We start from the raw sequence: 21,506 nt of genomic DNA, 5'->3' as shown, positions 1-21,506 counted from the left end.
AAGTACCTATGTATATATAGTACACGACAAGTTAAGATGGCAATCGGGGTATGAGACGGGGTACGTCCCGCACACCCGCACGTCACACTCGCTCACCCGCAGCTGGTTAGCGCGGTGGTTGTGTAAACCGCCTAAGTAAAAAATTTGATAGATGCTTTTGACGATTCAAAAGTACTTGTAAAAGTCTAATTGAATAAAAATATTTTGAATTTGTATTATAATTGGTGTAATGCATTTAATTGAATTTGTACATTATCAGTGCAAGCGCATCGATGTGTCGTCCTCTATTGTTGGACATTTCTCGGTTACGCAACGAGTAACGACACAGGCGGGTCGTCAGCGCGCAAAAATAACGTGACACAATAACTAAGCCGTAGCCCTCATCGCGAAAACCAACCTTCGAAATATTTTTAACTAGCTGACGCCTGCGACTTCGTCCGCGAGGATTTAGGTTTTTCAAAATCCCGTAGGAACTCTTTGATTTTCCGGCATAAAAAGTAGCCTATGCGTTAATCCAGGGTATTATCTATCTTCAATCCACCAATATCTATAATATCTATAAATTTCAACCAAAACCTTTGGTAGTTATTGCGTGAAAGAGTAACAAACACACACACTTTCGCTTTTATAATATTAGTGTGATAGTATGAAGTGTGATGTATTGACTTTGATAAATATTGATCTTGATCTAATATTTCCTAGTTATTAATTAACATACGTTTGTAGGTAAGTGCGAAAATTGAGAAATCTTTCTGTGAAAAATCACTGTGAACAAAAATAATAATTTCACCAACATGTTTTGCAGATTTCTCAAAAACGATAATAATTCATGAATCATAGCAGTTAGTTATAGGTTTTTTTTTTCTACTTATAGTTAATTCTGATATTATCATTCCAATTGCCATTGGCTTCTATGAATGCACATCGATAAACATGAATACATAATTTAAACAAAGTATGAATGCGTTCCCGTATCTACTAGAATGCGATTATCCGTCTGCGGAAATAGATAATATGGAACGGTTATTGATAAGGAGTTTGTTGTGTAGATATGTAGTACCCAGTAGTACACAAATCGTCCGATAAGAGGCTTTAAAATAAACTTTAATTTCGTGTTATCTTTAGACCTAAAAATTTGTGTTTGTCTGGCTGTCTCTCTGTTTGATGACTCACAAAAAAGGAATGTAATATTTTCAAAGTTCATTTATGTAAGGTATGTATGTGATTGTTTTATTCCACCATAATTTCTTAATGTCTGAACATGTTTATTATTTAGTTACATGGGGTATCGTCAGAATCGTACGTCGTCCCGAGTGGCACTAGCTATAATTTTTTGAAAAAAAAATACAATATGGCGGCTGCATGGTGCTATTTTCAAATGTGTTTTTATTTTCTTTTTAACTACTTCGTTTTTTGGCAGCGCAGGCGCAGTCGTGGTTTTGATTTTTTTTATCACGACTAGCTGTTATCTGTGCGTTCGGGCATTTGTCCTATCAATCAGCCTGTTTGCGTTCGACCCTGGACATAGGCCTTCCCAAGAGCGTGCCACCACACGATCTTCCGCCTTCCTCATCCATCTACTTCCCGCTATCTTTTTAAGGTCGTCAGGTCAAACTTTGCCGATTGAAAATCAACCCTAGAAAATTAATAACTACAAAAACTGTCACTTGTGGGTTAATAAATCAGTAGCAAGCTTCCTGATATAGACTTTCAAAAGCAATCGCCAATCATCAGCGATTAGCCGGAATCGATTAGAATAGTTGAACGACCCGGGCGATGTCTCGATGCGGAGCGGCACCGGAGGACTAGTGACCTTAACCGGGAACCGGTACCGGCGACCGAGAGTTGTTACCGCATGAGTAGCGACTGCTGTGCGAACTCGTTACAGTTTTGGCTCACTTGCTTTTATACTGGCACCTTAGTTAATTGGCAAGTAGCTCCCGCACAGTACCAGTTATATTTTACAATTTCTAAATCTCTGGTTTGGTCTGGGGGGAGCTTCGGCCGTGCTTAGGTACCAGTTACCACCCTACCGGCAAAGTCGTACCGCCAAGTGATTGAGCGTTCCAGTACGATGTTGTGTAGAAACCAAGGGGTATGAGTTTAATAAAAACTGCCATACCCCTTCCTGGTTAGCCCGCTTCCATCTTAGACCGTAACTTGACACCAGGGGAAATTGCAGTCAAGGGCTAACTTGTATCCGATAAAAAACTGGAATCTATGCCTCTATGACGCTTCAGCGCAAAAATCTTTTCCAAATTCTTCCATGTAATGTAAGCTGGCCATTATGCGTCGTGTGTATTTTGAAATTGGATCTACAAAGAATGTGTTTTGCTTTTAAACGATCATACGAGTATCCCTCGGAGCCCAATTGCATTGCGAAGCTTTCGGCACAGGCCGGACCGGTTCCGCCCGCTTTTAATACGGGTGATGTCACCACTTACTCGACCGATTGAAAAAACTACTCGCGTATGTCACACTGGATGATGGCGTGACTTTTTGATTTGTACGGTTATGGTTTAAGATGGCTTTGACTTAGAAGTGAGTATTATTGCTACTTTCACATCATTTTCATTTGGTGAAATTATTATTTCACATGTGATTTTTCATGGAGACCAATTTTTCAATGTTCCCAGTTACAGTCGTTTGCTACTCTCTACAACAACTCTCTACTACAACTCTGAAATTCAACATTTTGCAAATTCAACATTATGAGAATTCAATATTGTGAGAATTCAACATTTTGAACCTGAATGAAAAATTAATTTAACTTCGTGTTTTCCCTTTCTTTTAACACACAGTAATACGAGTGTTCTCGTTCCCGCGTTCTTTAGCTTGGGTAAATGACCGTGCGCGCGCCAAATTAAAAACAAAAGCGGGTATAAATGTAATAATTTTCAAACTTTTTGAGCTTTTGCTTCGTAATTATTCACAAGCTAATTTAAGTAAGGTTAGGTGACAAATGTTTCATATGAAAAGACTTATCACTTGATTTTTCACATGCTACCTGTGAAATGGTCCGTCTCTACTGTGAATGGAGATTTAATCGTTCGAGCGTCGTTGTACAGACACTCAAAATTATACCTAAGTACGAGTATAGTATGAAAACCGTTATTTATCTTTGTAGTTTGCGCACGGACTACAATTGGTGTAGTTTTCAATTCTGATTATACCCCGCAGAAAAGATTACCATCGAATTTTAGAAAGAGATATTTGGTAGCTTTTGATTCTTAGAAAAAAGATTGTTTAAAAATCTTAAATTTAGTGAGTGGGCTACTGCTGGCATTTATAAAAGTAGGAACAAGCTGTTTGACTTGTATGCAGAAAAGCAATATAATTATACTCCAACATTTGTTCAGTATGTAAGAAATTATTCAAAATTATTTAGAAATGTTTGCATACAAGCTAAGTCAATTCACATAAAACAGAAAATTATTAATTCTGATAATAAAATCAAAGCAGCTTGGGATATCATCACAGATGAAACTGGGAAACGTAAAGTGGAAAATAATAAATTGGAACTTAAAATTAACAACTATATTACTGACTCCGACTTAGAAATAGCAAACGTATTTGAGGACTTTTTTCGAAACATTCCAGTTACCACTACCAGTTCCCTTAACTCGTCGCCAACGGAAGCCTACACTCTTCTAAGGAGCAATGTTTCTGAGTGCAGTGTATTATTTAAATTTGAACACGTTACCCCATATGATATTGTTAAAGTATTCAAATCGCTACAGTACAAAAAAACCGGAGACCTATGGGGAATTTCAGTAAAAGTAATCAGCAATATTATTGATATTGTTGCTCCATATCTTGCTCTAATCTTTAATGAGTCCGTAGATTCAGGATCCTTTCCAGATCTTATGAAATACAGTAAATTAATTCCTCTTTTTAAATCGGGTAGTAAAACTGACCCAAATAATTACAGGCCAATTTCAATTTTACCGACTTTTAGCAAGATATTTGAAAAAATTATGCTCAACCAACTGCTCCAGCACTTTAATCTGAATAAATTACTTCATTCGGAGCAGTATGGTTTTACTAAAGGTCGATCAACAATCGATGCGGGCGCAATGCTTTTAAAGCATATATTCGATGCATGGGAGAACTCACAGAATGCTATTGGAATTTTCTGTGATTTGTCTAAAGCATTCGATTGCGTTTCGCATGAGACTCTCTTGGCTAAATTGAACCACTATGGAATCAAAGACTCTGCGCTTAGTCTCATTGCGTCCTACCTCAGTGATCGTATACAAACTGTATGTGTAAATGATGTGAAGTCATCCGGATCAGCCTCACTAATGGGTGTTCCACAAGGCTCTATCTTAGGTCCCTTCATGTTTTTGGTATATATAAACGATTTACCATATTTCGTCCAAAATGATTGCGATATTGTACTATTTGCTGATGATACGTCTTTGATTTTTAAAGTCGATAGAAATTATAATAATTTTGACGATGTAAATAGAACCATATCGCAGGTTACTCATTGGTTTACTGTTAATAATTTGCTTTTAAATGCAAAGAAAACTAAGTGTGTCGAATTCGCATTGCCCAATACTAAGACGGCAAATGATTTTAATTTAATGGTAAATAATGATATGTTGAAAGTAGAAGAAACTACCGTGTTCCTAGGGATAACTTTAGATGCAAAGCTTCAATGGAACGCCCATATATCAACACTTGCTGGTAAACTCAGCTCTGCTGCTTACGCTGTTAGAAAGATTCGACAGATAACTGATGTGGAAACTGCAAAAATTGTATATTTTGCCTATTTTCACAGTATTATGTCTTACGGAATCTTACTATGGGGTAAAGCGGCAGATATTGGAAAAATTTTCGTATTACAAAAAAGGGCAATACGCGCAATCTATAATTTAAAACCGCGTGATTCCCTACGAGAGAAATTTAAGGAAATAGGTATTCTTACAGTAGCTTCTCAATATATTTACGCTAATATAATTTTTGTACGACAAAACATTCATAGTTACAAAAAAATCGGTGATTTCCACGACCGGCAAACTAGAAACCGTAATAGGCTCGCATATCCTACGCTCCGCCTCAGGAAAGTGGGAAAATCGTTTGTGGGAATGAGTGTAATATTTTATAATAAAATTCCACAATCAATTTTAGACTTGCCTTTACACAAGTTTAAAAAATCTATTAAAAGTATGCTCCTGGAAAAAGCTTATTATACAATCGAAGATTATGTAAATGACAAAAAAGCTTGGATTTGATTCGCTCCAGCAATATACGGCGCTGCAATTGCTTGTATACAGTATGGCATATTATTGTAAATTGTACATTTGAAAAGAGCAACCGCCGAGTTTCTTGCTGGTTCTTCTCGGTAGGAACAGCATTCCGAACCAGTGGTAGATTATTTTGACGATTCAAAAGCACTTGTAAAAGTTTAATTGAATAAAAATAATTTGAATTTGAATTTGAATTTGAATTTGAATTTAGAGCGTCGTCTCTATCAATCTCAACCACATAGACAACGCTATACGAAACCAAAGCTGTCGATTATTTCTTTCTAATGTTCGATATACGTAACTTTGTGACGGTTATAGTAACTGACTTAAGAACCAACTAAACTAATGAAATAGAATGAAGGGAAGGGCAATTTCATTTAAACCAATTCTTAAAGAACTCTAAAACACGCTTGACAAATAAATATGTCAATAATCTTGTTAGGAGTTTCTTGTTTTTATTAGTGCATTCCTATTTATAGTAACTTAATGAGATCACACGTCCGGCTTCCGAGAACCGAACTTATGAACTATGCTATCATCATCACAAGATAGTTATTATTTAACAATTATTTTTGTGTATTAAGTCATGTTCGTTACTAATACAAATGACTCAATATCAAATCAATACCTACAACAATAATGACTGTAGTTAATAGGTCTGCACTTTGCTTGTTTAGTTCTTACTTCTTTTTAGGGTTCCGTACCTCAAAAAGTACAACGGAATCCTTATAGGATCACTTTGTTGTCGTGTCTGTCAAAAAAACCTATAGGGAACCCACTTCCCGTTGACCTAGAATCATGAAATTTGGCAGGTAGGTAGGTCTTAACTCATACAGCACAAGTAAAGAAATAAATCCGAAAACCGTGAATTTGTGATTACATCAGTAAAAAAAAATTAAAATGTCTTTCAATTTTCAAAGTAAAATAACTATACTAAGCTACTAATATCGTATAAAAGGGCTTTACCTCTACATTCTAAAACAGATTTTTATTTATTTTTATGCATAACGGTTTTTGATACATCAAAATCGTGCAAAATTTTGGAAGAAATGCCCGAGTACGGAACCCTCGGTGCGCGATTCTGACTCGCACTTGACCGTTTTTTTTGGTACAAGTACCATACAGGGATTATCGTTATCGAGGTATAGAAAATTGAGAAAAATAAGTATATCACAAGACCTGTCAATTTAGTCACCGATATTGAAAAGGTTAGAGCTAGGGTTCAAAGAAACACAATTTCACTAATCTTGTTGAAGGTAAGAGTGTTCTACAGAGGTTCTTATAAAATTTGGGACATCACTTAATCACGTAAAATGACAGAGAGTATTTGAGTGCAAATCGTTATTATACATTGCTTCCATCCGTCATCGGGAGGGATTGAAAAGAAAGTCTTTTGAAACGTGACAAAAGAAGAGTGTCAGCGATTCTTTGGCGTCCTATACCTAGTAGTTAAGAGGCCAGAACCAAGCAAAAATGTGAAAAGGATAGATTTATTCAATGTATTTTTGGGAATTGTAACTGTCCACATAATAATTTGAAAATTTCAGAATTTTGAACGATCAGATTAATATATGAAGTGTATTTTGATTTTCGAAATTTCTTTTCTATAAAAGTAAAAAGTAGTAAAATTCTTGAGATACGAGTAGTTATCATATTCCAATCTAGCCAATTGTAATAAGCCTTTGGTTCTAAAAATGTACGACTAAAAGTGGCCTTGGTGGATCGGACCAGCAGATTTCTCTGGCAGAGCATTTCGCTAACTGATCATATTACATTAGTTCATAAGTCACACTGTTCGTCAAACAAAAGTTAAAAAAAAAAATTTGATCAGCGGCTCTACTTTTTACACAAAACTGTAGAGAGAGCTCAGCAAACCATTAATTACAAACGTACAAACAAACGAATGGATCGCTTTATTTTTACACTCACTAAACCGCTTAGTTACGTCACTGCTGACGTCACCTCCCTAAACTATCAATCCGGCGATACCACAAGCCCTGAGGAATGCGAGTTATAATCCATCTGGCAGTTTAATGGTGCCTCAAACCAGCGCAGTTAAAAATACCGTCAAGCCAGTTGCGAGAATTGCTGGCAGTAGTTTCAAACCTCCTTTGAATATCTTGGGTGTGGTACCTTAGATTATAATATCTCAGTTCTGACTAACTTTAACCTTTGATAGGTGCTGGGTGAGCACTTCCAATGAAATTTCCAACTGATGCTGTATAGTCCACACTTATATTTCCAAGTTATAATACAAAGTGCTGTCGAAAAGTCGGAGTATTTGCAAGCAAACTCTATCTGTTGTCTCCATGCACATATAGTGAAAATTGGAGAGCCAGACATATCTTAACAGGTTGCGAAGCAAAAGTGGCAATGGGCAGGCCACATAGACGAAAAACTGATAGATGTTGGGGACCCAAGATGCTAGAATGGCGCCCTCACAGTGGAAAGATCAGCGTTGAAAGACCCCACTTTAGGTGGACAGACGACATAAAACGCGTCGCAGGGAGCCATTGAATTCAAACGGTGCAGGGCCGTGGCGTGTCAGTCTTTACAAGAGACCTATGCCCAGCAGTAGACGTCTCAATCAATCAGCTTGTTTGCGTCCACTGCTGGACATAGTCCTTCCCAAGAGCGCGCCATCCCACACGGTCCTCCGCCTTCCTCATCCACCCACTTTGCGCTATCTTCTTAAGGTCGTCAGTCCAGCGGAATGGAGGTCGCGGTGCTTGCTGATACGCGGTCTCCATTCCAGAACACTGCCACAGCGGTTTGATTAATTATTATCGTTATGAATATTGTAACTAAGGTGCCAACATCACGGGCGAGGGAATGCTGCGATAGTATCGCATTGTGGAGATTGGCCTATAAGAGTTGTGTAGACTTTGGTGGGACGGCGAGATTACCGCCGCGATTCTCTCGTCCGTGGACATGGCGCCTTACAGTAGAGCCTCATTGAGCAACTTCTGACACGAAGACGCATCATTAACCGCTCGTAAATCTGTGAATGCAGTGAAAATGTTTTATTACCCCGCGTCGCCTATTGTGTCGCGAGCCGCGTCGTGGGCAATAAAACCGGAGGGACGACGCTAAGAAGCTGCGAAGGGGTCATTTAGATGCTGAGTAGAGAATTAGCTTTTATTATGCAGCGCTGCGTCTTCACGGAACATACATCATTATAGTTGCATGTTTCTATTTTACAGATTTAACAGGATTGATCTTGGATTTTTTATTAGGGTACCGAACCTCAAAATGAAAAACTCGTCTGTCATGTCTGTCAAGAAAAACTATGGGGTACTTTCCGTTTACCTAGAATCATGAAATTTGGCGGGTGGCTAGGTCTTATAGCACAAATAAAGAAAATAATACGCCCGCTTTTAAATGCCCCCTTAAGTTTTGAAGCCATCGCTTCGTGTTCTTCTTGGTAGTCATCATGCATTAGATGTACAAAAATATTTTTTTTTGTTTCTAACTGGTTTAAAATTTAGATAAATGAATCTGCTTATCTTTGTCATTTACTCGTACCTTCCAATCTTGTGCTTGTTAATAATTTGAAACATGAGTTTAATTTGTAAACCATCAACTCATATCTTCATCTCGCGTGTTAAGGGGACGATGAATGAGTTCGTGACCTCATCGTGCTCGTCATCTCGCCATCATCTCATGAACTGAAGGTCGGCTTATTAGTTTTATTGCTCTACTGCGGTCACCATTGATGATTTTGTTATGAAGCTCGGAATGCCTACTTTAGACCCTACGCTATCTCTTAGTGACATATTTAATATCGTGGATTATTCTTCTTTATCCTTATCATCATCATCACGATTTCAATTCAAAACCCGTGGCCCATTGAGCAAGGGTCACCTCTTAGAATGAGAAAGGTAAATGTCATAGTTTGCCACGCTAGCCACAATGCGGATTGACAGATTTCACACACATTTGAGATCATTTGGAAGAACTTTCGGGCATTCAGATGTCTTCACGATGTTTTCCTTCACTCATCTAATGACTTGACGACATGACTTGTACGACATAATATTCTAGCGGAGTACAGAGATATGCCAGACCTATCCGTTCAGTATTTATTTTTTAATCGCAGTCATATTTTTCCCTTGTACTTAATGGCTTGTTCTGTCTGTAGTTACTGTAGTTATCAGTTCCGCTGACATTGCAGTGAACTTATCACGGTCTTATCGATTTTAAGTAATGAGTTCGTTACACTTGCCCTCACGCTATCGCCTATGCTCTTTGACTTCCATGTTTTTACTGACTTTATTTCATAGATAAGCAAACTAATACTAGAAATTAGAAAATTAAAATAAATAGGTAATTAATTGTGTTTTTTTTGTTACAGGTAAATTTTCTAGCTGGTCTTCATAGTCTGTGGTCTGTGGTAAACTTTTTTTGTATCTCTGCTGTAATTTCCCCAGCTTTTAGCTTCGAAAAGGGACAAACCAAATGCATACCTTTGAATTGATGCAAAATTATGAAATGCCTTGTTATTCACTTCGTTTAAAAATTAAAAAAATTAAATAATCTCAGGAAATTATCAAATACTCTCGAAAAAAATGAAAAGAACTCCGTAGTTTTAAATAAGCATGCTTGCAAAATTGCAACCAAAAAGAATCCTTCAGCGAAATCCCGCTTTGTCAGAATAAATCCTCCAAAATGAATCCTTTCGATATACGCCATTGTTTTGTCCGCTTACCCGTCTTTTCCGAGCCGAATCCCTTTTTTGAAAAAGGACGTTTCGGAGTGATTTCACACAAATTCGGACTAGTCATCAGTATTTTCTTACGCCTGGATAGCATAGATGGAACATAACGTGAGAACGTTAGACTTACACGAAATGGGTCAAATCGGGGAATGGGAATTTTAGTCACCTTTACTAGAGGGAACTAGAGTGAGGGAACTCTCGCTTTGATCCTGAATGGGCGATATATAAAATAGGGCTACTTTAGGGCTACCTGCGTCAAATGCCTACCAGTGACGTAGAAGCCTCGACATTTTGCTAGAAATTCCCTAACTGTCGTGAACTGCTATTACTGTCCACCAGAGCCGCGGCTGTGTCACAGTCTTGAGAGATAGCTTAGTGGTGGTTGCCAAGTGGCTTATTAAATTGTATAGGCTCATGCCACGCGCGGCTGCAATGTGCTAGTAAGAGGTAGGTGCATCGTATCGCTTCCCTCTAGACTCTAGTGGCACCAAATGTCGTAGCCCTAAAGTTGGTATTATGCTTCTTATACATATTATGTCTGTGTACGGAAACAGCCTGATTGATCGGATATCAAATTCCTAATCGAACTTCCCTGTCCGAATATTTGTGGAGTCACCCTCGGACGCAAAGTTCGTCACATTGCCATTAGCTGTCTGGAAATAGATTGCCAGCAAAACCACCGCTATCCTTATACTCTTTAAGTCTTTATTCCCCTGCCTCATTATCGAGAGAAACAAAACATTGGATTATATTTACGAGGGCATAAAAGCAGAGTCTCGCCTGTAAATGTGGACATAACAGTTTCAGAAAAATAAAGGGTCGTCTTCTTTGACTAGATATTGAAGCCTTTATGTTTACACATAAGATTGTATTGGTATGAGACTAGCGTCATAGTTGTACAGCCCGTATCAAAATGTGGTGTTGTCTAAGTTTTGTACATTTTCCATAGATTACCCGTCATGGCTTATGGTTGGATAGCTCGATCCTCGCTCGTCGTCGTAGTTTGTTCAAATAGATAGACATCCTCTGCTGGACTAAGGTCTCCTGCAAAAATTTCTACAGATCTTGTACCGTTTGTATCCAGCGGCTCCTATACCTACTTGTGTGCTAAAATTGATGAAAATTAATAAGCGCTGAAAACATCGTAAAAAGAACCTACACTTACATTGATCGCAGCATTTTAAATAGACTCTAGAGGGCAACTCTGGCATACGTGGAGACCACTCACACTGGAGCAATGTGGTAGGTTTAAGCGCCTTATCCCAGTACGAGTGGAGGCAGTTACTTAACAATCGTTAATCATAATGCTTTCTTTGCAAAAAATATGCTCTGGCTTCCGGCTCCATAGTGTGAAATAAGGTCGACACTTTAATGGCTTCCCCAAACGCTGAAATGTGCTTGACAAGCCAGTCAAACTACAGGATTAGATCATTCAAAATTAGATCGCGCTGATGTGTTTGACAGCAGGCCACGGTCTCGACATTGATTGATGCTTTGCCAATGCGAAATGGTCGATTGTTTGCAACAGCCTAACAATCTGTCAATAAAAGCTTTTCCTGTAATTTTGATCGGCAAGAGATCGATTGAACGAGTTTTGCTATTTTTGATATTTCTTGCCTCTGTCTCAAATAAGGCACTCTCGGCCTTTGTATTGTTGAAATGCTGACTACTCCACCACAAAAAAAATTATGATGGCGCCACTGATACCACAAAAGTTGGTTTTACTGTAGCTAAAACAGCTGTGCTGTAGTTTGTTTCTTTTACATAATATTATTATATGCAAAATATATTGTGCATTCGTAAAACGAAACTTATCTAGTAGGTAACTGACTGTTCCAAGTATTTCCTGCTCAATGCACGATTATTACGATTTACACAATTACGATAGAAATGAAAATCAAAATATTTTTTTCAAAATCATTTTTTTTTAAACCAAAATCAAAACTTAAACACAAACACAAGTACTTTTGAATCGTCAAATGGATCTACCACTGGTTCGGAATGCCTTCCAATTATCTCTGAATCGCTCGCGTACTGAAATTTTGGCAGTAAAAATACCATAAATTCAGAACAATAAAAATAAAAATACTGCAATAATTGAGAGTCTACTAGCATTTCTCATAGACAATAAAAATTTTATCAACAATATTTTGATTATATCTGCTTTCCGAACCGAATAAATAAATAAATTTAATTAAGGTTTGCTCATTTATTTACGCAAAAAGTTACGGCTTATCAGCAATCTACGTAACAGCAGGCAAAATCTTTCCTAAAGTATTCGCTTGGGGACCCCTTTCCATTGTCTGAGAGAGTTAGTATTTACTCAAGTCGCACTCGAGGCAATGACTGCAATCGTAACCTCTTTTCATAATCGCTGTGCCATTGTGTGTGGCACTCGACCACGTGTGCCATTCAGCCTTCCACCTCGGAAGACCCTCGCCATTCAGGTTTGATCAATAAAGGAGTTATGTTGCGTGACTCGCCGTGCCTAGTACCCCTGCCTAGTGCCTACTCGCGACTCCCGCCCCATTGAACAAAGAATCGCGATTTTGGAACCAGTATTTTTTAGGTAGGGTTACCAGATTTACACGAATAGGATACTCTCAACTGGTCGGACCGTCTATTTATGAGCTTATCCTGACTTATAAAAACCGATCAAGTGCGGTCGGACTCGCAGACGAAGGGTTCAGTACCATCGTACAAAAATAACAATTTTTTCAATGATAAGCAAATCTTCACTTGTAGTTACATAACACTTCTGCTATAAGATCTACCTTCTTATCTCAACGGGAAGTACATGTAGGTTTCTTGACAGACACGATAGACAAACAGACAACAAAGATATTCTATAAGGATTCCTTTTTCCTTTTTGAGGTACGGTACCCTAAAAACGTACTGTCACTATAAAAAACACAAATATAGACTATAGAGTAGAGAGAGGGCATGAAAGTTTTAGTTGCTCAGTCAGTGATTTCTCTTTTTATTTATTATCTCGTTATTATGGACGTCCTACTATGTCGGGGCGAGTTATCTACAGTCTAACAACTTTTGTTATTAGTACAGAAATATAAGTTTTAGATCTGATATAGGTATGTATGAATGTGGCTTAAAGTCTTGTCCAGATAAATATCTTTACCATTTAAATCACCTTTCGTAGTGGATAAATTGTCTTTCACTAAACCCACTGAGCTGGACGGACTGTCTTATTATTATTATTAGTTATATTAGACTACTATTGACAAATTAGACTAATATGTCAATATTGACTGGAATCCGCAAAGTGTAAGAGTTGTTGGTATAGATCACGAAATACTAATAGATTTCCGTCCATTGCTGGAAAACGCGGCACTGTAAAATAGTATACCCGGAACCCGAAACTTCCTGCCACTCACCACACAAAAAACTTTATCAATTTCTTTAATAAAGTGGAATGAATCATGAAATTAGTCCAAAAAATCATTGAAAAAGTTTGCACTTGCCTATTGTAATTTGACCCAAATCTGTCTGAAACAGAAACACGAATCCCGGAACAATCGATGCCAGATGTATCCGGGGCTGGGCTCTGACCCGGAAACGGTGGCCGATAAACCAAATGAGAAGTTGTGTCGATACAATGTTCGATATTGAAAATAGAACTTATCGATATAGTATCAGTTCAAGTTCGTATATGAAATGATTCGTTAAAGGGAGATAACACATATCGTCATGGAAGTTCTAATAATGTGTAAGTCAAAAAAGTCTACTTTGCAGGAGAGAAATAAAACTGTATGAAATATTAGTTACCAACCCTTGATGTATAATATTTTTGTGATGATATGATGTATAAGTTATTGACGAAATTAAAGATGTTATGATTCTCATTGGTCGAATAAAAACAGGTAAAATATCTTATAAAAAATACCGACAAAAATGACTTACGCACTGTTAGAACTTTACTGACGAATGACGATATATCAGTGAAATTATTCGCCGGTTTCGGTTGCACTTTTCTGCGCCAACGAATTTTTCCGATGCGACTTATGAAAGTGGTAGTACCGACATACTTGCAAGATGTGAATTATATCACTATTCGCGTAAATTGAAAGCGACACATCAAGGTGAGCTTGGAAACGCGCCAGCTCTTATGAATCAATTACTTCGGGTTCAACGCCACTTTATCATACCTGTTGGTACCAACCTTGAGTTGAATTTACAGGGCATTGTTGCTATCTACTTGGATTGTAGCATTTGTTTTTGTATTTCTCTTATGTTTTTACAGGGCTTTTAAAGTGACTGTTTTATATAAATCGTGAACAAACAAGCAGGTCACAAGGCCTCAATAGGCTCTTTCTGTCTCCGTTTTTATCCTCAATGCTGAGAATATTGACCGCTTCCATTATTCACATAATGGTGAGCGTTTCTTGGGATAAATACTTAAATACCAAAACTTGATCTTTCCTTCGCATTTTTAAACTCCATTGTATCAAAGCTTAGTCACAAGTCTTTTAACATCCTTTGTAGATGAAGTCCTATGGAGGCTTGCAAAAGAGCGTGCACGCTTGTGGTTTATGTTCAAGAATCCGTCACACATGCACATCTAAGATAACTAGTACCTATTCTCTGAGTCTCCAAAGTACCCCGATGCCTGGATATTATTCCAACACTGCAACCCATTAACCTCGCGGTTATGGGTCGAAACGCGGGATGGCGCCTCTTTGGTACTTGCTCTTGGCGTGTTTCCCGGGGCACTTTCTTGACGCCCTATAAATTATTTTCTCTCAATTACTGGTCCCTATTAAGTCACTCTCCGCTTTCTGGGGCAGATGTCACTTTAACAAGATTCCATCAGATCGTTTCCTGGCTCCTGTGATCTGGATACACTTCTCCCATTTCCCCCTCGCTATCTCTGCTCTCCTTCTCGTTCTCCCGTCTTCCTCACTTCCTTCCTTCTCGTCTTCCTCCTCATCGCGTCCTCCTCAGTCGCATGCTCCTGGTCAGTACCCCTTAGGGCTATTCGAAGTCACAGCAGTGACTGGCACAACTGACAGCAAACTTATAGTCTAGTAGACGCCAAAAATGTCGAGCACCTACGCACGTGGACTAGCATCAATCTTCCAACGATACCCAACATTTTGTCACTAGTCTTCATAGATTAAAAGTCTTTTTTTTTTAGTAAAAATATATGCTTGCGCTTGACTGCATCACACGAAACAGGAGATGATGCAGCCTAAGGTGAAGCGCCCACCCAGAAAATGCCTATTCACTCTTCTTTTGAAAGGACTAGTATTACAGCTAGCGGGAAAAACGGAAGCGGCAAGGGCATTCTATATTCTAGCAGTGCGTATTAGAAACGAGGAAGCAAATCGCTCCGCACAAGTCCTCTAAAGTCTTGCAAAAAAACAACTACACTCGTGGCTTACATTGGAGAAGGCGGTACGTGGCACATATCTACTGTAAGGTTATTTTTAAAAATTAATTTGAGTTGTCAAAAATAATATAAAATTATTAATTTAGCTGATGAAGGTAGTTTGGTAAAATCGATATTTGGCTCATTCGATGTCATACAATCTGTTACTAGGAGGCCAACAAGATTGAACTTGCATAAATACGGGTGTTTTGAAGGTTTTAGTTCAGTCTCCTTCTGAGATTCGGAGCGATATCGCATATTTTCGGTATTTGGGTTGTGAACTGGATAATTAGATGTTGTGATAGCAATCACGCTCTAATTAAATTATTTATTTTGGCATTCGTTTGTTTAGATTAAAACTCTCGGATAACCTTGCACATTAAACTTGTGTTTTTTTTGTGTTGGTTTTGGAGAGGACATTCCAATAATTCGATAAAAATATTTAAATAATACCTGCTTTTCTGAGTGACGCCAATAATTCAGAAGCGGGACGTGTCTCACGTTGTCTTAATTTCGCTTTGGTATCTTTTTGTAAACAACCCACATTTGATTAAAATTTTTATTGAGTTTGATTTGGTGATTAAAATTTTTAGTTTTTTTTAAATAATTTAGTCTTTTGTGAATTGGAAAGTAATTTGCGATAAGTGGTTCAGATTTTGTATACATCGAATGAGAATTTAGTCGTTTGGATTTATTGTTGACTGGATATTAAAACTGAGAGTTCGGCAGTTCAAGGGTAGGTTTTAATGATTTGACGGAGGGCAGGATAGCCCATGATTTGGATTTGACTTAGGGCAAGGAAGCCCGCGACTGACATGACAAGATTGATTAGAAACACGAGGACGTGTTAAATTCAGGACGGCCGAACTGTAAGGTTATTTTTAAAAATTAATTTGAGTTGTCAAAAATAATATAAAATTATTAATTTAGCTGATGAAGGTAGTTTGGTAAAATCGATATTTGGCTCATTCGATGTCATACAATCTGTTACTAGGAGGCCAACAAGATTGAACTTGCATAAATACGGGTGTTTTGAAGGTTTTAGTTCAGTCTCCTTCTGAGATTCGGAGCGATATCGCATATTTTCGGTATTTGGGTTGTGAACTGGATAATTAGATGTTGTGATAGCAATCACGCTCTAATTAAATTATTTATTTTGGCATTCGTTTGTTTAGATTAAAACTCTCGGATAACCTTGCACATTAAACTTGTGTTTTTTTTGTGTTGGTTTTGGAGAGGACATTCCAATAATTCGATAAAAATATTTAAATAATACCTGCTTTTCTGAGTGACGCCAATAATACCCACATGTGCGCGTCTAGGAGAGTACCTATTCACTCACGTCAGTCGGGGCGCCCCGGCCGCATGGATATTATTTCCTGTACGTGTCTCTTTTGTTTCAGCCCGTTGAATGCGAGCCATTTTCCACTGATATTGTGCCTTGGAAATAATTCTTCCTGTTGCGTTGTGGCGGCGAAAATGTTTGCATTACTATTCTATTTTGTATAGATGGTAGGCGAAAGCTTTGAGCTTACTCTTTACGGAAGAGATGAGATTTTCCAATCTATGCATAGCATAGAGATAAAATTTAGGTTAGTCACAAATCACAATGAATTTTTTTATGAAAAGTATCGAATTGGATTCAGTATAGACTCCATTAGGTAAGCACATTAGTCTCGGGTCCTTTTTTATGTGAAATTAATGGCAATCCAGACCAGGAATAGGGAATTAAAGGGGTTTGAAGATTTTGGCCTAACTAGAAGTCGAAGCTGACATCCATACAAACTAGTATTGCATGAAACAAAATCTTCCAAAGTGTCACGTTTGCAACTATCAAAATTGATAAAAATTATGCTCCTGCCAAAAAGTGACAGCTTTGCAAAATTCAACTTAATCAGTTCAACCATTCAACTCTCCCCGTGCAAGTGGGCCTTAATATAAAGTACGGCACTCTAAGCCTACAGCAATTAGATTACAACTCCAATTGATCACCCAGTCTGCTCTCATCACGTTAGTGCCAGCTAACGCGTCTCATCGGGTAGCTGTAACTCAGTTTGTCACCCATTAAGTTATTAGGTCACAGCTTCCGCCTGCAGCCCTATTGATTTTCTTCGATAATAGGCAAAATGCGCTGACATACCAAAGTAATTGAACGCTCTATTGGACTATAATTCAAAGTGGAGACGTTTGCGCTTGAATGTTCCCTAGCTATATTTTTATAATTTTTAACCCCCGACCCAAAAAGAGGGGTGTTATAAGTTTGACGTGTGTATCTGTGTATCTGTCTGTGGCATCGTAGCGCCTAAACGAATGAACCGATTTTAATTTAGTTTTTTTTGTTTGAAAGGTGGCTTGATCGAGAGTGTTCTTAGCTATAATCCAAAAAAATTGGTTCAGCCGTTTAAAAGTTATCAGCTCTTTTCTAGTTTTCTTGTAGAAAGAAGGTTAGATAACCCTTAGGGTCATAATATTCAAGTGTCAATTGACAAATGTCAAGCTGTCAAGATGGACGTTGCCTAGATATACATAATTATTTATTTGAAAATGATGTTTTGGAAAACTCAGATACTTTGGATCGTAGGCACGGAATAGTCAAAGAAAATCGGTTCAGCCGTTTGAAAGTTATCAGCTCTTTTCTAGTTACTGTAACCTTCACTTGTCGGGGGTGTTGAAAATTTTTAATTTACACTTGTTAGATAGTGTTTTTAAAATAATTTTTAAATACATATCAAAATTCGATTTCGATAGCTGCAGCACGCTGCAGTGCCACTACTAGCTGGCATTAATAGTCGCTGCAGTACTGAGTGGAACATACGTATCACGAATTTCGTCACTGGCAGTTAGCGAAACCGTTGCTTAGCGGTCAGAGCGTCGGGTGCGAACCCAAAAGACGCAGGTTCGAAATTCAAATCCTGCCGGTTTCGCAATTTTTTATATGTATTTAATTTTTTTTTAGATACCAAGCTTTCGTTTTTCGAGCTTAATTGAGCTGGCGAATCGAAATATGATTCGTATCAGAAATTCAATTTTACGCTCATGTGTTCTTATGGTTCTATGACTTTTACTTCATAAGTCTAGCCTTTTTCAGTTGGTGGAGCGAGTCCTTCGAGTAAAACCCTTTTACTGGTTGAGCCCTGAGTATCAGGTCAATGCACCAGGCTAAAAATAAGGACTCAGAGAATTCTGTATGTTAACGGCAAAAATACAAATAAAAACGGTTAACGGGCAGTACAGAATGAAACTGTTTTCTTATTATAATGGTTTGCAGTTTTGTTTCCAAGATTTTGCTCAACACTTCTGCAAGCAATTTTAGGATTTTTATCATCATCGCGTGCCCTCCTTGAAATGATGTTTGGCAGTCATCATCATCCATACTATAATATTATAAATGCGAAAGTGTGTCTGTCTGTCTGTCTGTCTGTCTGTCTGCTACGCTTTCACGGCTCAACCGCTGAACCGATTTTAATGAAATTTTGTACAGACTAAGGATACATTCCGGGGAAGGACATAGGCTACTTTTTATCTCGGAAAAACAAACAGTTCCCGCGGGATTCCTAAATACTCATCCGCTTGATCGATTTGTATGAAATTTGGTACCGAGGTAGCTTGCGTCCCTGTTATTGACATAGGCAACTTTTTATCCCGGAAAATCAAACAGTTCCCACGGGATCTCTAAAAACCTAAATCCACGCGGACGAAGTCGCGGGCATCCTCTAGTATTATCTAAAGTAAAACTATCGAGACGAAATAAAATACGTAAACTGACCGGTACTAAGTTACATGCGAAAGCGAGCGATTATTATCTCTGTCCTTATCTCTCGTATGCAATAATGTTGTCAGTTTGTTTACATTCTTTATCTCGTTTCGTTGGCTTTACTATAAACCAGCCTCTTTTAACTTCGGTAACATGCCCTCTGCCCCACCTATATCGCCCAACCTCTTGTGTCTTTGGCAACTTGGAGTTCTTTTGCTTGTAAATCTTCTTTCCAGCACTTATCTTGGCTTTTAATTAAGTTGAAAATTGATACTTAGAGAAGATATCTAGCTTGAAGAAGCATCCATGTCTTCAAGTTCTCAAGGTGAAAATTTTAATTTAGTTTTGTTTGTTTCGAGGTAAGCTAAGCTGGTTTAATGATCTGCAGAAATCGGAACTTTTGCAAGGCACAATTTCTCATCTTCTACAGGTAAACGATTGTCTAGAAATCCCTTATTTGATAAAATTAACACTTATTATTGGAACCCTTTAATTAATTAGAGTAAATAAATAATTTAAGTTAATGATTGAGGATATGAGATTAATAAAATAAAAATCTAAGTAGGGGTAGGTCATTTAGTTAATGCAAACAAGTGCTTTGATGACGACCCCCAATTAGTTTCGTCTCGTTTCTTCCTACGTGAAAAGCATTAAAAACAAACGGGATGAGAATAGAGATGTTCCGTGTATAATTAGACTACTCACTACTGTATTCACAAGATGTCAAGGTCGCTCTCGTATTTTGTTGTGTCGCATTGAGTGTCTGCATTATTTTGTACTTTCTACGCTGTTTCTAGTTGGTTTCTAGTTTCTACCTACATGTCTTGAAGGTTTTCCTAATTATTACCTATTTAGCGATGCATTGAGATATATGTATAGGTCGCAGCGAAATGGCATTACTCGCAAAATCCCAGAAGAAGAAAGAGTGCCAAAATCTAAAGTTTGGTTAGGTTAGATTAGAACTTAATATCCACTTAGGTTCTGTTGGGTAATATTATCTTAATATTACCAGGTGCACACTGAACTACAACCTAGTGGTTAAGATAAAAATTTGGACACCTTTAAGGAAAGAGTGAATAGGCATCTTCTAGGCAAACGCGCTCCATCTTAGACTGCATCATCACTTGCCAACAGGTCTGATTGCAGCAAGCGCTAGTCCATAAAATTTAAAAAATAGTGCCTGATTGCATTGAAAGGACCTTTTGTTATCTTTGCATGTTGTCGCGGGTAGCGTAGTAGGTACGTGTACGGTGTAACCTCTACAAGATCATTCATCGATGACGAATGTGAACTAACAATGGGCAATAATATGCGCCTGCTTATCGTTATACATATACGGTGGTTATTGTGTGCTAATAAGAGAAAATCACTTTTTGTATCAGATAACAGACGTACCGGTTTTTTGTTTACTTCTAAGATAGTACAAAGTGTAAGATGTTAATTGATGAGACCACCCAGGCTTGTAGAGCTCATAGCAGCAGCTATTACTATAAACTAGATGGTGCCCGCGACTTCGTCCGCGTGGATTTAGATTTTATAAATCGTTGTTAAAAAGTTGACTGTGTCAATTTCCGGGACGAAAGCTGTACCAAATTTCGTATGAATCGTTTAAACGGATGGGCCTTTAAGAATCCCGTGGGAACTCTTTGATTTTCCGGGATAAAAAGTAGCCTATGTCCGTTCCCGGGATGTAAGCTAACTCCATACCGAATTTCATCAAAATCGGTTAATTTGTTGGGCTGTGACAATCTAGCAGAAAGACAGACAGACACTTTCGCATTTATAATATTAGTATGGATGCCACTCAGGAATAGCTTTCTACTGGTGAAAGAACATTCAAAATCGGTTCAGTAGTTCCAGAAATTATTTCCTACAAGTACAAACAAACTTACAAACTTTACCTATCTATACTCTATTATACTAATAAATAAAATTGGAGTGTCTGTCTGTAATTTCGAAATAACTACCTCATATTAAGCTCATATGGTTATTTGAACGATACCATAACTGAATCACACGTTTTTAAAATTTTTGTCTGTCTGTCTGTCTGTCTGTCTGTTTGAAAAAGCTAATCTTTGGAACGGCTGAACCGATTTTGACGGGACTTTCACAGGCAAGTAGAGGATTGACCAGGGCGTAAAATAGGCTACTTTTTTAACCGACTTTTAAAAAGGGAGTTGTGTTTTTCTACCTATGTACACCGAAATCTCCGAGATTTCTGAACCGATTTGCGTCATTTCTTTTTTAATCGATAGAGGAACTTTGCGACATTGTTTCATAAAAAATTTGGAGTCCAACTCCTCAATCCTGATGCTGCAGGGGATCTGACCAATCCACGCGGGCGAAGCTGCGGGTATCAGCTAGTTTATAATATTAGTAAAGATAGTAGTTTAA

General features: G+C 37.9%; 2 protein-coding genes across 4 annotated transcripts in view; both read left to right on the top strand.

Moving 5' to 3' along the window:
- Positions 1-3,250, top strand: part of LOC123865502 (actin-related protein 8) — a 32,572-nt gene extending 29,322 nt beyond the window's left edge. Inside the window, exon 2 of the mRNA XM_045906559.1 lies at positions 3,222-3,250. The gene's annotated coding sequence lies outside the window, so the exon portion shown is untranslated. The remainder of the gene's footprint in view (positions 1-3,221) is intronic.
- Positions 1-21,506, top strand: part of LOC123865501 (protein 4.1 homolog) — an 89,078-nt gene that overhangs the window by 14,180 nt on the left and 53,392 nt on the right. The gene's annotated exons all lie outside the window — the stretch shown is intronic.

The sequence above is a fragment of the Maniola jurtina genome, chromosome 5, assembly GCF_905333055.1.
Source record: "Maniola jurtina chromosome 5, ilManJurt1.1, whole genome shotgun sequence".
In the NCBI taxonomy this organism is placed as follows: domain Eukaryota; kingdom Metazoa; phylum Arthropoda; class Insecta; order Lepidoptera; family Nymphalidae; genus Maniola; species Maniola jurtina.
The sequence above is the reverse complement of the archived record's forward strand: the minus strand, read 5'-3'. Positions and strand labels throughout refer to the sequence as shown.